Source organism: Thermobia domestica, unplaced genomic scaffold (assembly GCF_964235325.1).
Source record: "Thermobia domestica unplaced genomic scaffold, izTheDome1.hap1.1 HAP1_SCAFFOLD_678, whole genome shotgun sequence".
In the NCBI taxonomy this organism is placed as follows: domain Eukaryota; kingdom Metazoa; phylum Arthropoda; class Insecta; order Zygentoma; family Lepismatidae; genus Thermobia; species Thermobia domestica.
Window position 1 is genome coordinate 15,777 of NW_027656388.1, and position 15,776 is coordinate 31,552.

Here is a 15,776-nt window from a genome sequence, read left to right on the forward strand (position 1 = left end):
ATGTGGCACCAAATTTTAATAGTAAATTTTCCCCAAAAGCCAATGGTATGCTTATTTTTGTTCTATAGTTAACCAGTATGAATTTATGACTCTTCTAATGTGCACGAAACGTCCATTATTCGATCTTTCAAACTGGCAACACTCCTAATTTTCACCGCATGTTTTAAGATTCCAACTGGCACTTTGCAATTGTTTCCATGGCCCATGTTTTCTAAATTTATTACATTGTTTAAGAGTTGCGATTTGTCAGTTCATGAATAGCGTTGGGATAAGCATCCAGCAATCTTTCTGAATTTTGAAGACTTGCCATGTAATTATTAATTTCATAGGCAATGTAATTATTTATTTCCTATACCTGCAATTCAAAAACTCGTTTACTGACATGAATCATCGCAGAACGAAAGAACTCCAACTTTGCATTCAGGTAATACCGGAGACGTAGCTTATAATGGATAGTAGATGAGACGAGAAATAAGTTGAAAATTCACTTCAAAAAAGGAAACGAAATATGATTGGTGTGTAAATTAATGGTCTTTTGTTTTGTTTTATATTTATTTGTTTATTGTATATTTATTTATTTATTTATTTTCTATGGCAATATTTTAGCTAGTCAGACAAAAAAGTCATTCGTTTTCTAGTGATTGTTGTCGATGGTTCATGTTTGTAAGATTTATAATCAGTATTGATCGGGAACTCAATTAAGTTACACCTTTTTATAAACAAGTTAGCAGTTTTCATATTTGGTTCATGGTACAAACAGTGTGTTGGGAACAGTAATATTATGCCTGTTTGATATTTTCTATCATTGCTGCTGTTCCTTTAAAGTTGTAAAGTTGTATTTATTTTTTTAAAAAAATACTGTTTGTCGTTTCCGCAACATGTAGGCTATATTTCGTGATAATTGTGAGTTCGTGTTACACCAATTTCTTATAATTTCATTTATATTTCTTTACATCACATAGGTCCATAGGTTCCTCATGTACTCTGGGATAAAATAAATAACTACACTCCCTAGGGAATTAATAATTACATGGCAAGTCTTCAAAATTCAGAAAGATTGCTGGATGCTTATCCCAACGCTATTCATGAACTGACAAATCGCAACTCTTAAACAATGTAATAAATTTAGAAAACATGAGCCATGGAAACAATTGCAAAGTGCCAGTTGGAATCTTAAAACATGCGATGAAAATTAGGAGTGTTGCCAATTTGGAAGATCGAATAATGGACGTTTCGTGCACATTAGAAGAGTCATAAATTCATACTGGTTAACTATAGAACAAAAATAAGCATACAATTGGCTTTTGAGGAAAATTTACTATTAAAATTTGGTGCCACATGCTATGGTTTTCAGTTTTCAAAACTTCACTTTAATTCAAAATGGCGGATTTCAAGATGGCTGCCGTCAATGATACCCTTATCGTACCACTTCCCTCTAGGCATAATATGTATTACCGAAACCTTTATCCACCTATTATCATTAATACGCGGATTAGAAGCGGATATAAGGGACTTACGCACATAGTAAGTATAAACAATTAATATGCCTGTAACTTTTCACCAAATGAGCGCATCTTAAAACTAGCTTCACCATTGTCTTTCTGATTAAATTCTAGCCTGAAATTATGTATCATATTACCCTATTCCCATTTTAAAAAACTTGACCTTAATTCAAAATGGGGTATTTCAAAATGGCTGCCGTCAAGGTCATACGTACCATACGACTTCCCCCTAGGCCCTATACGTATCTACATGGATGTTCTTTCATTAACACTCCGTTTACAAAGGGTAGTAAGGGACTTCTGCAGTAATCTCTATTAACCACATTACAACCTTTAAAAATTATTAAAAAATAGAAAACATGCACGATGGCAAAAATTTCTGTCATCACAAGTAATGAATACATGTCCTCTATCAGCAACAAAAATTTCATTAAAATCGGAGCCGGACAATTGGGTGATGTCCCTTGTGAGTTCTTGGTGGATCTGCCTCAGGCCAACTTTCCCTTAGAGTACGCTTCACTTCTGCCCACATATTTTCCATGAGATTGAGGTCTGCTCCACGAGCGGCCAGTCGATTAAATCAATCTCAGGGTGCCCTGCGAACCATTCCTGAATCACACGGGAAGTATGTATTGGCGACTGGTATTGCTGGAACTGACTTACACCATCAGGCTGAAATACCCGTACAGATAGTAGTACCATGATATTACTGATAATGTCTAAGTACTGAGCATTGTCCAGATGTCCTTCAATTCTATGAAGCTGTCCTGCTCCGCGACTGGAAATCCAACCCCAACATAAAATAGATACATGGCCACTGCGATTGCAAGCAGCCACATATCTATGGTCATATCTGGTGCCTCTCGGACGATACACAAAACGGCGTCCCTCCTTTGATGTTGTGAATATGGATTCATCTGAGAAAACTACGTTTTCCCAATTGAGACCCACATTCGCCTGTGCAAACGCGAGACGGTAAATTTTGTGGTCGTCTGAGAGTTTTTCCTTCACGGCAGCAACACGGCCACGTAACCCAGCATGACGAAGTCTTCGCAGAGCTGTATGCTTACTACCAGGAAAGAGAGAAACTTCCCTTAGCTGTCTAGACGTCCTTAGTGGGTCTAACCGGGCTTCGTTTACTAATCTCGCATCTTGGGCTTCGGTTGACACATGCGGACGACCAGGAGATCGTAAATTATCAGTCTGACCTGTAGCGCCATATTTCCAAATCCATCGCCTTCCTGTAGAGGCCGGGACACCTACTCGCCTGCTAGCTGCAGTTGCAGAATAACCTTCCAACTCCCATAAAGTAATTACTGCTGTACGTCTATCCATAGTTACCAATGTTCTGATCTGTGAGAAGGAAGCAATAGGTAAAAGCTAGTACCTGACGTGTGATTGGTTACTTGCACGACACGCCTATTGTGGGGAACAGCGTTGCCAGATCTAGCATAATGATGCTAGATCTAGCATAATTTGCATGTCTCTAGCATCTAGCATCTTGCTTTTAGCATCCTGCCCAAATCTAGCACAATTTCAGCAAGTTTATCAAAAAGCCGTAAAACCTGGAGATGAGAAAGAAGTTGGTCGTGGGAAGAAAAAGAACGGCAGAAATGTATCCTCTTCCATTGATTCATACAGTCGGTAGACCATACAGGCAGTCTTATTTTCCGAAGTAAGTTCGAAACGTCTTTGGGCTATTTTGTGGCTCCACCCAGGGTTTTCTAATCCTTTAACTCCGAGGCATGGGCGGAGCTATGGGGGCCATTCTCCCCCCAACTTTTTGACAACTTCACCATCTTTATTTCTGACTTCATGATCATATTTATTCCTGAAATGACAGCTCCGAGACCGACCAAAAATTTGCCGGCCCCCCTCCCCAGCAGACGATTCCCAACTCCGCTTATGCTGCGAAGTAATTTTCTTTCAAAATATGTAAACAAAAACTTTGCATTCATTTATACGATATATACGCCATTGAGTCTGGCAACGACTGCATTAATTTAGTTGAGTTAAAATTTTGGTGCGTGAAGTATTGAGTTCTATCCATGCATTCTTGTTCTCTGTGTATTCTAAGTTACGTTATCGTATCTCAACTTCGTTTTTTTTTAAACTCCTGAATTAGTAATTATGAGGATCTAGCATAATTTGACCGAATCTAGCATAAGTTCGATCAGGTTTTGGAATAATTCCGAGCTGTGAGTCTGGCAACGCTAGTGGGGAACGACTTGGTCAACGACTCGCGAAAGAAATCTGAAAATGGTGCGCCGTAATAATGATATCAAAAACAGTTTTTATAAAGGAATATTAATACATACGAAAAGCTGTTTAAAGAATGAATTGTTATACTGACTTTACACGTATAAAAACATATACCATATACCAAACAGATTGAGCGATTTGATGATAGCTGTTTTGAGACAAACTCTTTCGAAGTCCAACTTCGGGTATCTTCGGAAAACAGTAAACTAAAGTTGCTGGTTCGAACCTCCAAAGCCAACCTTAGTAATCGGGAAACGATGTACAGATATGTTTTTCCTTCTGTTAAATATAATAAGACATGTTGAAATGGTATTAAGTGTAGAAAAAAGTAACATTGAAATACTTAATGATACAATATTTCGAGACTATGTATTCACACTCTCGTTTCGTCATTGTGATTTCCATACGGAAAAGAGCATTTACGTATGAGCTCAGTTATATTTCAGAAGCAGCTTCCAAAAAGCTGTCATGTTAGCTCAGTGGTACACCTCCGAGCGTTTAAATCGTGAGTTCGATACCCGTTCAGGTGAAATTCTTTTATGATATTCTACTTTCCTCAATGCATGAAAATTATGTAAAATAGTTACATTACAATTCATCAGTTGTATATATCAGTTGAATATATATATTCATATCATCAGTTGTATATATCAGTTGAATATATATATTCATATCATTTCATGACATAAGTAATTCTTATCTTTAAAATATAACATCTGAGGTATTGACAGAACGTCGGTGTGTTATGTGTGAATATTGAATACAAATTTAAAAAAATCGTGTAATAGCAATAAATAAGTTATGTAATGTATTTATTTGCAGCTACTTTCATCGCAGATAACTTCTCAATATTCGCATTACAGCATTTAGGTAGAGCATATCGAAAATCGGATCGTGGTCCAAGACAAAAAAACTAGCTAGCCCCAAACTGTCACGTAAGAAATTCGCGAATCGCAAAAGTAAAGTGAAGAGATTGAGAGCGGTAATTCCTTAATCGCTCTCTCTCTCAACTCTCTCTTATCTGCATTTATACACATAAAAGTGTATGTATGTATGTTCCAACATAACTCATGTATGCCTAGAGCAGGGTTTCTCAACCTGGAAGTCGCGGCCCCTAGGGGATCGCGAAGATAGGCGGAAGAGATAAATATAGTTAGAATCTAATACCAGAAATTATTTTTAAATATTAGTTTTAATTTTGTTCTGATAGGCATACTTTTATTTTTTATACACACTGTAAAGAACAATAAAAAATAAGTCTACTGAACATTATCAAAGGGTGTAGAATTCGTGTTACTATTCGGTTCAAAGTATCTTGTCGCCGCGAATTCTGTCGAGAAATTTGAAGCTTAAAATATACAAAACGATAATCATGCCTGTTGTTCTGTATGGTTGCGAAACATGGTCGCTTACTCTGAGGGAAGAACATAGACTGAAAGTATTTGAGAACAAGATCCTTAGACGAATATTCGGACCCAAGAGAAACGGGAATGGGGAACGGAAACTTCATAACGAGGAACTACATAATTTATACGGTTTACTCAACATTGTTAGAGTCGTCAAGTCTAGAAGGCTTAGGTGGGCAGGTCATGTACCTAGAATGGAAGCAAGTAGAAACGCTTTCAAAATCTTGACTGGAAGATCAATCGGAAAACGACCATTAGGAAGACCTAGGCGCAGATGGGAGGACAATATTAAGATGGATCTCGCTGAGATAAGAATACAAAGTAGAAACTGGATCCAATTGGCTAAGGATAGAAGTCAGTGTAGAGCTTTTGTGAACGCGGCATTGAACCTCCGGGTTCCATAGGCCATAGAGTTAGTTAGTTAGTAGAGTTGTTTAAAAATGAATTTAAATCAAAGAGGTATGATATAAAACTAATAAGAACTGTATATAGAAGTACTGGAAAAATACACATGCAACAAAACCTGCACATTGAAATACAATTAAAATTAAAACCTAATTAAACACCTAAGCATGGTGTAATTTCACTAATGCAGCAATGTCCGGTTCAATCTTCATGACGAACATTATCAAGCCATTTTCAACTGATAAGCGATTTCTTATCTTTGTTTTAATGTTTACCATAAAAAAAAAAAAAAAAACACTTTCGCACAAGTACGATATAGCAAATGGAATTATTACTTTTAAAGCAGCAATCCCCAGACCAGGATATTCTTCTCTCCTCATCAGGCAGAACTTGTCCAAGTCTTCGTTACAAAAAACCAGTTGCAAAGACTTGTCGCATGATCATTCTATTATTTGGTCAAGAAGTTGTGGGCTTAGATCGGATACGTTAATGGCCTCTTCAACGAAGGAGTTTAACATCCATCTTGAACCAGCACCTTCGTCGTTGGGAATATAGATATTACAGTTACTGTATCCACTGTCAGTGCCGGGCGCCGAAAAAAGGGGCCACACATTTCGGAGGAAGTGTGTTACTCATGTTAGGAAAGTGCATGTGCACATGTGTAAAATAGAAGGAAAAACGTAATAAAATGTGCTCAAAATTAAGGAAAGGTAGGGTTTATTTTGAAAATGTTATTGAGCTTCGTGCCAACCATGGTGGCGCTTCGTAGCTAGTCTGTCGACGTCACTCATATATACGGTGACATCGTACTATACTCTCGCCCCGGGCGCTGATTTTCCATGGCACTGTTCACTATAACCAAAAAAATGGATTCTACTATTATAGAAATAGGTATGTTAAAAATCCCACACAAGCTTATTATAAAACAAATTATAAAAGGGTCGCTGGCAAGAGCGTGTGATAAAAGGGGATCGTGATAGGAATTAGATTGAGAACCACTGGCCTAGAGTAATTTTAACCACATTTCTTATGGTTTCAAAAAGAGTGCTGTCGGGTTACCTATGGTGAATGGGAGGGGGATACATATATAGATTGCTAGAAAATGATCGATATTAGATTCATAGTTTTCGGGGTCGCTTAGATAAATAGTGAGACTTTCAATTTCGCTTAACTCCGATTAAGCTCTCATTAGCAGGGATGGGCACGAACGATTTTTCTTTGAAACTAGACTCGACTCGAAACAGACATCTTTGAGGTCTACTCTTGGACTCGGCGCGAAAAATATCTTCCAACTCGACTCGGATTAGAGTCAAGTCGAACCAAAACGAGCCAAATCCTGTGTGTAGTCCTACCTAGACAATACATAGACAATAATTATTCTATCATCAATTATACTACTATTACTACAAATAATAATAATAATAATAATAATAATAATAATAATAATAATAATAATAATAATAATAATAATAATAATTATTATTATTATTATTATTATTATTATTATTATTATTATTATTATTATTATTATTATTATTATTATTATTATGACAACACCGTGTACAAACATGAACAATAGATGGTTAGTAAAGGAATACTAAAAGCTAGTTGACTGCCGACGTCGGTAGTCATGAACTCTACAAGGCAAAGACATCGTTCATTACTCTAAGCTGTAAGCGTCGGTGGACTACAGATGATCAACTATTGACCTCTCGCCAGAAATTAGTGGCCCCGCAGCGACGATCCGTGGTGGCCCAAGTTCCATTTTGAAAACTTTACTACCAGCAGCAGAGACGCGATGAAACGCCAACGAACCACAAAATTACTCTCCTAAAATATGTCAAAATGCCTATATGTGTGATTTGTTTATATTTAGGTGAATAAAAAAAAAAAAATACCCGGGGTGGACGCAAACTATCAATATTACGATTACTAGGCACGTGTTCTTCTGACTTCCCCACGGAAACGATCATAAAAAGCTTGGTTGTTGAAGGATAAATCATTGACGTCTTAATTTAGCCAATCAGACAAACCCCTACATCTCGAGTTCTAGAAGGTGATACCGTGAACCATTTCAGATTTATTGCTTCCTGGTGGAGTACTATCCATGAGCAAAATTTGAGCATAATAACCGACATGCATCTTCGGTGCCTCTTATCTTTAGTACAATTTTAACCAGAGATGGTGTGGGTCAATGAAAATTTGATCCACGACCCATCATGACCCACTATCACCCACCACCCAAATGCCCCATTGGTCCACTCTGATCCATCAACCATCGTGATCCACTCTGACCCACCACCAACTATGAACCACTCTGAACCATTGTGACCAACTCCGACCCACCAAAATCCATCGACATCAACTCTGACCGATGGCCCACGTCCTCCTCTCCATCAGGGGCGGATCCAGGGGGGCGATCGGGGCGATCGGGGCGATCGCCCCTCCAGAAGAGGAAACTTTCTTATTTTACATATATAAATAAAACCCATCCCAAAGTTTGAAGCCCTTAAAAGTAGCAGTATGACAACCCACCGCCCCTCCCAGAAGTCGGTCCTGGATCCGCCCCTGCTCTCCATTGACTAAAGAGGTTACACTTGTAATAAAACAAGACTGTGAAATTATCACTTATCGGAGTTTGAATTTCTACCGTTAATGGCTCAAGCACCTCTCTGTTACAATACTGGTGGGTCTGACCTTTACGATATTGTATAATGGCAAAGTGTTTCTCATCTTCCAAATTAAAATGAATTTAAATTTATCATATATAATTATTTCTTTGTTGCCTTACAGACACATTTCAGTAGAAAATAGGGTGAAATTTGAAAGTTTCAAATCAAGGAAAAGTAGACCAACGTAAAAAAAAAAACAGAGAGAGAGAGAGAGGGAAACTAATTTTCTATATAATTAAGCATGCCGTACTAATTGAAAATGCCCATGTAATTAAGTTTAGAATACAAATTTTATGGCCATTTTTCTCTAACTTTATGGCTTGATTGCTTTATGCTCGGAACGCTCCATATATTAAACACCAGCTTCAGCAATTATAAATAGAAAGCAGTGGGTATAAAATTCAAAAAGAACTTTAATTTGCATTACTCAATTTGTTTCTCAACTAATATCAATCGTTTTCGATTATTTTTACAAATCAACCCACTACCAATTTCCAATATATACAAAATGCACCCCCGTCCCCCCGCTCATAAAAGATAATTTTAAAAAATGCCAGGACATATTCTCTTTATTTTTAATAAAGAGTTATATGCAGAATTTCAGCTCTCAGTTGAACGGCTTGTGAGATACTAAATTTTTCGCAAAAATTCGGACTTCTACTCCCCCTAAGGATATGTATTATAATGAAAGTGACACGCGTATGATAACTTCCCAGTTGGGATTGGAGCCTGATTATATACCAAACGTCAATTCATTTGACTTTGCAATTTGACCGTGATGATTACGCAGACATAGTTACTTTCAATGTTTTATGATGCATATCCTTATTTCATATGTTACAGATGATTCAAAAATATTTTTTCAAGCAGTTAGCTCCTCTAGAATCTCACAGGCTGCATCCCAAAATCCAACTCCTACTATCCTATGACAATCCAAAAGTGACTGAACTTTTTTATTAAGAACAAATGACAAAAGAAAAATGGAGATCTTGAAAGTAAAATGTAGAAAAGCTCGGTGCCCCCAATAACTACATATTTCTCCGCCCCTTCATCCCGAACTTAAAAATAAAACTTAATTCGAATATGGTTAATTAGTGAATTTATTACAGTTAAATTCCACTCACTACATGCTACAGCTACAACTATGTAACAAAAAATAACAACTGTGAAACATGTTCTGAATTACTACTAGATTTCTTACGCTATTATTAAACATATTAGAATAGTAAAAGAGGATTGTTCGTGAAATAGTATATTTGCTCTTGATTTATAACTTTTTCATACGGAAAAAAATAAAATATTATTCAAGTTTTAAACTTTGCTCTCTGCAAATATGTTGCCCTCTAGGCTTTGGGACCAATGTGAAATGTGGACTAATGTGGACTAATGGGAAATGCTGCACTGTTAGCGGCGCTGAAAACTTACGATTCGATTCTAATATCGAATGATTTCGATATCTTTATGTCGCTACGTAACCACCCTGGGTACTAATGGGAGCTTAATTGGACTTGAATTGAAAGTAGAACTATTCACCTAAGCGACCACGAAACTATGGATTCGATACTAATATCGACCCGTTTCTAGCATTTTTGATATGTATCCCGACAGTACTCTTTTTCCAGACTGTGAGAAATATTGTTAAAATTGCTCTAGATATATCAGAATTATGTTGAAATGCACACATAAATCCACTTTTATATTCTGTATAAATAGAGAGTGAGCGAGCGAGAGAGGGCGACTCAAGGCATCACCACTTCCACATTGCAAAAGCATATATCAGGAATTGAATTGAAAATCTAGGTAAAGACTTTCTGCTGTGGCATGCTTCATAAGGACAATTCCAGTCTGCTCACGTGACCTTTGGGGTTCATGAATTTTTTTTTTGCGAGCGTTCCGACTTTGGATTCTCTGTTTATACCTTCTGTTTATGCATCGAATACCTTTTCAAGAACATAAATGGCATTCTGTATTATGAATTTTGAGAATTACCCTCTATATGACAAATAGCTGCAAATAAATACACTACATGATTTATTTATTGCTATTGAACGAGTTTCTTAACTTGTATTTACATCCTCATATATAATACCGACCTACTGTGAAAATTATCTCAGATGTTATATTTTAAACATAATAATTACTATGTTCTGCAATGATTATGTTATATATACACAACTTATATTCTAATGTAATTATTTTATATAATTTTTCATGCATTGCGGAAAATATAATTTTAAAAAAAATTAACCTAGGCGGGATTCGAACTCACAACCTTATGATTTGAAATCCGACAGCTTACCAATGAGCTAGCTCAACGACTTCCAGAGCTATGCTTCTAGCGATGTATAACTGATCTCAAGATAATTATGACATTCATATCCATTACAAACGCTGTTTCTATTCTACTTTGACTTTTATTTTAGTACTCAGGCGATAATTATGTTATATTTCTTAACTTTGAGCATTCTTTTACATATGGAAAGATTCTTTAACGTATTTAAATGTTCCATTACGTATAGAGAGCTAAATGACAAACAAGCATGTGCTGACATTTAAAAAAAAAAAGTTTCGAAATATTGTATCATTAAGTATTTCAATCAATGTTGCTGTTTTAAACACTTGGTAACAAGTCTTATTATATTGAAAAGAAGAAAAACACATCTGCAAACTTTTTCCCGATTGCAAAGGCTGGCTTGGAGGTTCGAACCTGGCTTACTTTTTCCCGAAGATACCCGAAGCTGGACTTAGAAAATTATTGCCTCAAAACACCAGTAAAGAATGCGCTCAACCTTTTTGAGACAAGGTGTACCATGAAAAGTGCATATGGTACAAATTGTACCATAGGATCCCCAAAGGGTTAAGGGGGACCGATAGATGGATAGAACACTCGCAGGAATTCTAAGATTTTTCAATATGTCGCCAAAAAATAACTTATAATTACTATTATTAACCCTTTCGAGACCAGACATTTTTTTTCGCGTTTTCGTCGACTTTAAGTTAAAGAATGATAGCTCAAAGACTATTTACCCGACTGATTTACATTTATAATACAAAGTTCAAGAAATCAAGAGGATTTATTTTATTTGAAAAATAAAAAGTAACCTATTCTGGGAGGGGCGATCGGGCAATTGCCCCCTCTGGATCCGCTCATGGATGAAGCACATTAGTGTATGCTGCTCATCGGTTGCGGAACACTGGGCTCGTGTTGAGGACCTCGGAAGCTTCAGAATTGATTAAAAAACATACTGGTATAATTCTAAATAGGTACTAACGTCATTATCAAAACTCTTCCTGTCCCCGATCCTCCGCTCGAAAAATGTTTATGATGTAACAGTCAGAGGTGTAGCCAGGATTTCATTTCTGGGAGGGTCCAGGCCCCTTCCAAGAAAATATTTGGCAACGTGTAAACTGGAAACGCAGTTTTTTTGCTATATTTTAACGATCCTTATGAATTCGGGGGTCCGGGGATACTGCCCCATTTTTTTTTTTTTTTGGCAATAAGTAGACTGGATATGCAATTTAATCCTTATTTTAACAACTTTTGAAAGTTTCGAGGAGGTCCAGATCCCCCGGACCCTCCCCCTGGCTACGTCATTGGTAACAGTCTTTAGTTCCCCAAAGTTGATTGTCTAAATAAAACATTTCAAATACGCATTTCGAGTTAAGTTAATGTTGTACAATTCAGAGTAAACTTCAAAAGACAAAAGAAATAACTCATTAGATTATTTTAAGCAAAGTTATTTGGAGGGCTCTGCTCCCATATCTGTAAGATTGGGGTGGCTCAGTACTCATCATTAACATTGGAGGAATCTCGGGCACCCATGGAGTCGGCGCCTATGCTTTGGTTCAACCATATTTGGCATAGAAACAATCTTCCCGATATCTTAATTAATGTTCACACAGGAGAGGATTAAATGCGCGCCAGGTCGGTCTCGTAAGGGTTAAGGCAATAAAAAATATATAAAATGCAGAGTCTACTTACCTCATATAAAAAAAAGTAGCACCTTTGTACGGTAAATTGAAAGTCGAGTGAAATAAGTTGTTACAATTCAAACACAGGAACAACAATATTTTCGACAGCAATGGGATTTTTTATCTTGGAATAACTTATGTTATTAGACTTATTGTGTAGCAGAGCAGACAACTACAAGACCAGCACTAGCCAATATATATAATTTTCTGAAGTGCGTACTTACGACTTGCATAAACATACTGCAGAAAGGTGCCAATAACTGAGATGCAGACGATAGTTGTTGGTTTCCTTCTTGATAACACACCCTCTCCCCACCCTTAAGGAGCCTTTTATATCAAGACACGTCGCTAAGACGTTTTGTTTAATGAAATCTCAAGTTGTTATTCTTTGATTTAGAGAAAGTCTTGAATTTTCTGTACATTTTTGTCTACCGATTTTCTTCATTCCTATGCGCGCACAAATGTTAATTTTATGCGCACATAAGCGCAAATATGGAATACTACTTGACAACTAAACATGAAGTCGTAATATCATACTTATGGGTTTCTCTGATAAAGTGCACTTTTATCATCGTTTTCATGTGTTAGTATGTGCGCACAGAAAATGATATTGAGCGTACATAAGGGCAAATATGACGCAAAAAAGAACAAATGTTGTTCTGAGTTTCTATCTTATTTCATTGCTTTAAGTGCGCTCTTTGAACTTCACTGATTTACATTTTTCAATACAATACATCTTGCGTTTTTTGTGCGCACACTAAAAATATTATGTGCACTTAGGCGCACATATGGAGTATTACTTGCTGCAGAAATTTCAAGTTGTTATTCTTTGATTTAGAGCAAGTCATGAATTTTCTGTACATTTTTGTCTATCGATTTTCTTCATTCCTATGCGCGCACAAATGTTAATTTTATGCGCACATAAGCGCAAATATGGAATACTACTTGACAACTAAACATGAAGTCGGAATATCATACTTATGGGTTTCTCTGATAAAGTGCACTTTTATCATCGTTTTCATGTGTTAGTATGTGCGCACAGAAAATGATATTGAGCGCACATAAGGGCAAATATAACGCACAAAAGAACAAATGTTGTTCTGAGTTTCTATCTTATTTCATTGCTTTAAGTGCGCTCTTTGAACTTCACTGATTTACATTTTTCAATACGATACATCTTGCGTTTGTTTGTGCGCACATTAAAAATATTATGTGCACTTAGGCGCACATATGGAGTATTACTTGCTGCAGAAATCTCAAGTTGTTATGCTTTGATTTAGAGCAAGTCATGAATTTTCTGTACATTTTTGTCTATCGACTTTCTTCGTTCCTGTACGCGCACAAATGGAAATTTTATGCGCACATAAGCGCACATATGGAATACTACTTGGCACAGAAATTTGAAGTCTGTATTCGAATGTCTCACTCAGGCGTTACCCTGGAGTGCGCTTTTCTATCACCCTTTTGGTGTGTAAATGTGTGCGCACATAAGCTGAAACTCGGCGCACATAAGCGCACATAAGACGCACATAACAGCTGACTACAAAATATTCTACTATTTGAATGTGGGGGAGGGGGATTACGGACCTGGGTAAGGGTGTAGAAAGAAATAGTGTCACGCCACAGAACGGCACGATATGTGTCAATGGCCACGGCAGTGACACGGACGGATCATGGCAGGGGAATGACATGGGCATGATACACTATGTGTGAATTGATCTTTAACTGAAAACTGGCACATTCAGTGCACGAGGGAGCCAAGTTCACTTTTGAAATTTTAGACGTGTTTTATCTTTAAGATCTCTACTTGAATCTCCTTTCAGAGCGCATAAGGTTCAAAGATTCATGTTCAGAAATTGTTAAAAATGCAAAGTATATCTGTCATAATGTTAGTTACTATACACATGGAATAGCTCTAATAATGGTATTAAGCATTTTACACTTAAACAAAGGAATACATAGAAATAAGTTAGAAAATATGTTAAACGATCATGCATTTTGTGTTAGTGGTTTTCTTATATGCGTCTGCAAGTAGTTCGCTCTTAACTTACCTTTGTAGAGTAGTTACTTAGCACTTGCTCTTTATACTTTATTTTTCCATAACCATCAGTACAAATCACATACCCGATAGTCTTTTTTCTTTTTTTCTTTTTTTTTTTTAAGAAACGCTTGTTCTCTCTATTCGTTATAGTGTTTTCCAACAAGTAGTAGGGTGATTTGTTAAAGCATGATTTAGTGCCCCCCTTTTTTTCGATGATCATTAGTTCCAGCTCCGTACCTAGAGTATTTTTAAAAGTTTGTTCGCGAAATTCTGTTATACACCTCTCTTCTATTAATAAAAGGTATTTGATATTATTCTTTTTATGTTAGTAATTTAAATATGGGCAAACAATGCAAATTTTTGCCTTTAGACGTGTTAAAATTATCAAGAGTTTTATCAAAAGTAGCAGCTTCATTGTCATAAAGTTTCATTGCGAAAATGAAACTTTAATAAACTTAATCAACATATCATTAATTTTAATAAAACAATACTTCCGTTTTTATCACGAAGCCAAGAATTTCGCATGTGGGTCATACCCTTTATTGGGACAAGTGTCATCTTACTTTTCAAAAGGAGTTTATAAACAAAATTTAATCTGCCTATTTTAAGAGTTTCGGAAGATACTATATTTTTATCACAAATTTGGAGCCGATTTCTTCCTTAGGATACCGATTCTAATGAAAGCAATATGATAAAAAAGAAAACTGATTCGACTATCTTCGAAGTTTAATTCCAAACGATTCAGTCATTATCCGTGATGAAAGTGATGAGTACAAACTATTTCTCCCGGGGGAGAATTTCAATATACAGGGTTAAAGTAGCACTGCAAAAGTACTGGTTTCTTCGAAAGTTTGGACGGGGTGGTAAGAATTTCATTAGTCCCAGGAGAAAATGTGCCCCTCTGCTACACCCTGAAATCATCAGTACGTGGTGATGAGGCAATCAACATCAACTTAATTTTTACAAATTGCCCTTTCTCTTTTTAGAAGCCAAGCTATCCTAAACGCTGGAATAAGTCTTCACTTACTTCACTGACGAATTTATATAAGTAGATTCAAGTCCCTAATGACGGACTTGCAGGATACACTATTTTATCATGTATTTTGAATCTCCTTCTGCTTTAGGATATATATTTTGGCGACAGTGAGGTGGTGAAATCACGACTCTAGCCAAATGATTTGGCGTGGTAGACCTGGGTTCGATTCCCGGAGGGAGCTCATGTGGTTCGGATTCCACATTAATCACTAGGTCGCGTCTCATATAGCCTCGCAGTTGAAAGGGACTTTAAACTCAAAATCAACTCAACTCTAGCCAAGTGATTCTGATTTTCAAAAATTCGTTTTTACATAGTTCAGCGTTTACCTGTGATGAGGAGACAGAAAACCTCGATTCATATGTTGAGAAAGTATTATATAAATTACCTTTATACCTTTTCCTGTAGATGCTGAATATTCGAAAACTCGATTACACCGAACCATTTATTTTAGTGAGGAGTTTATATATCAAAATTCATCTA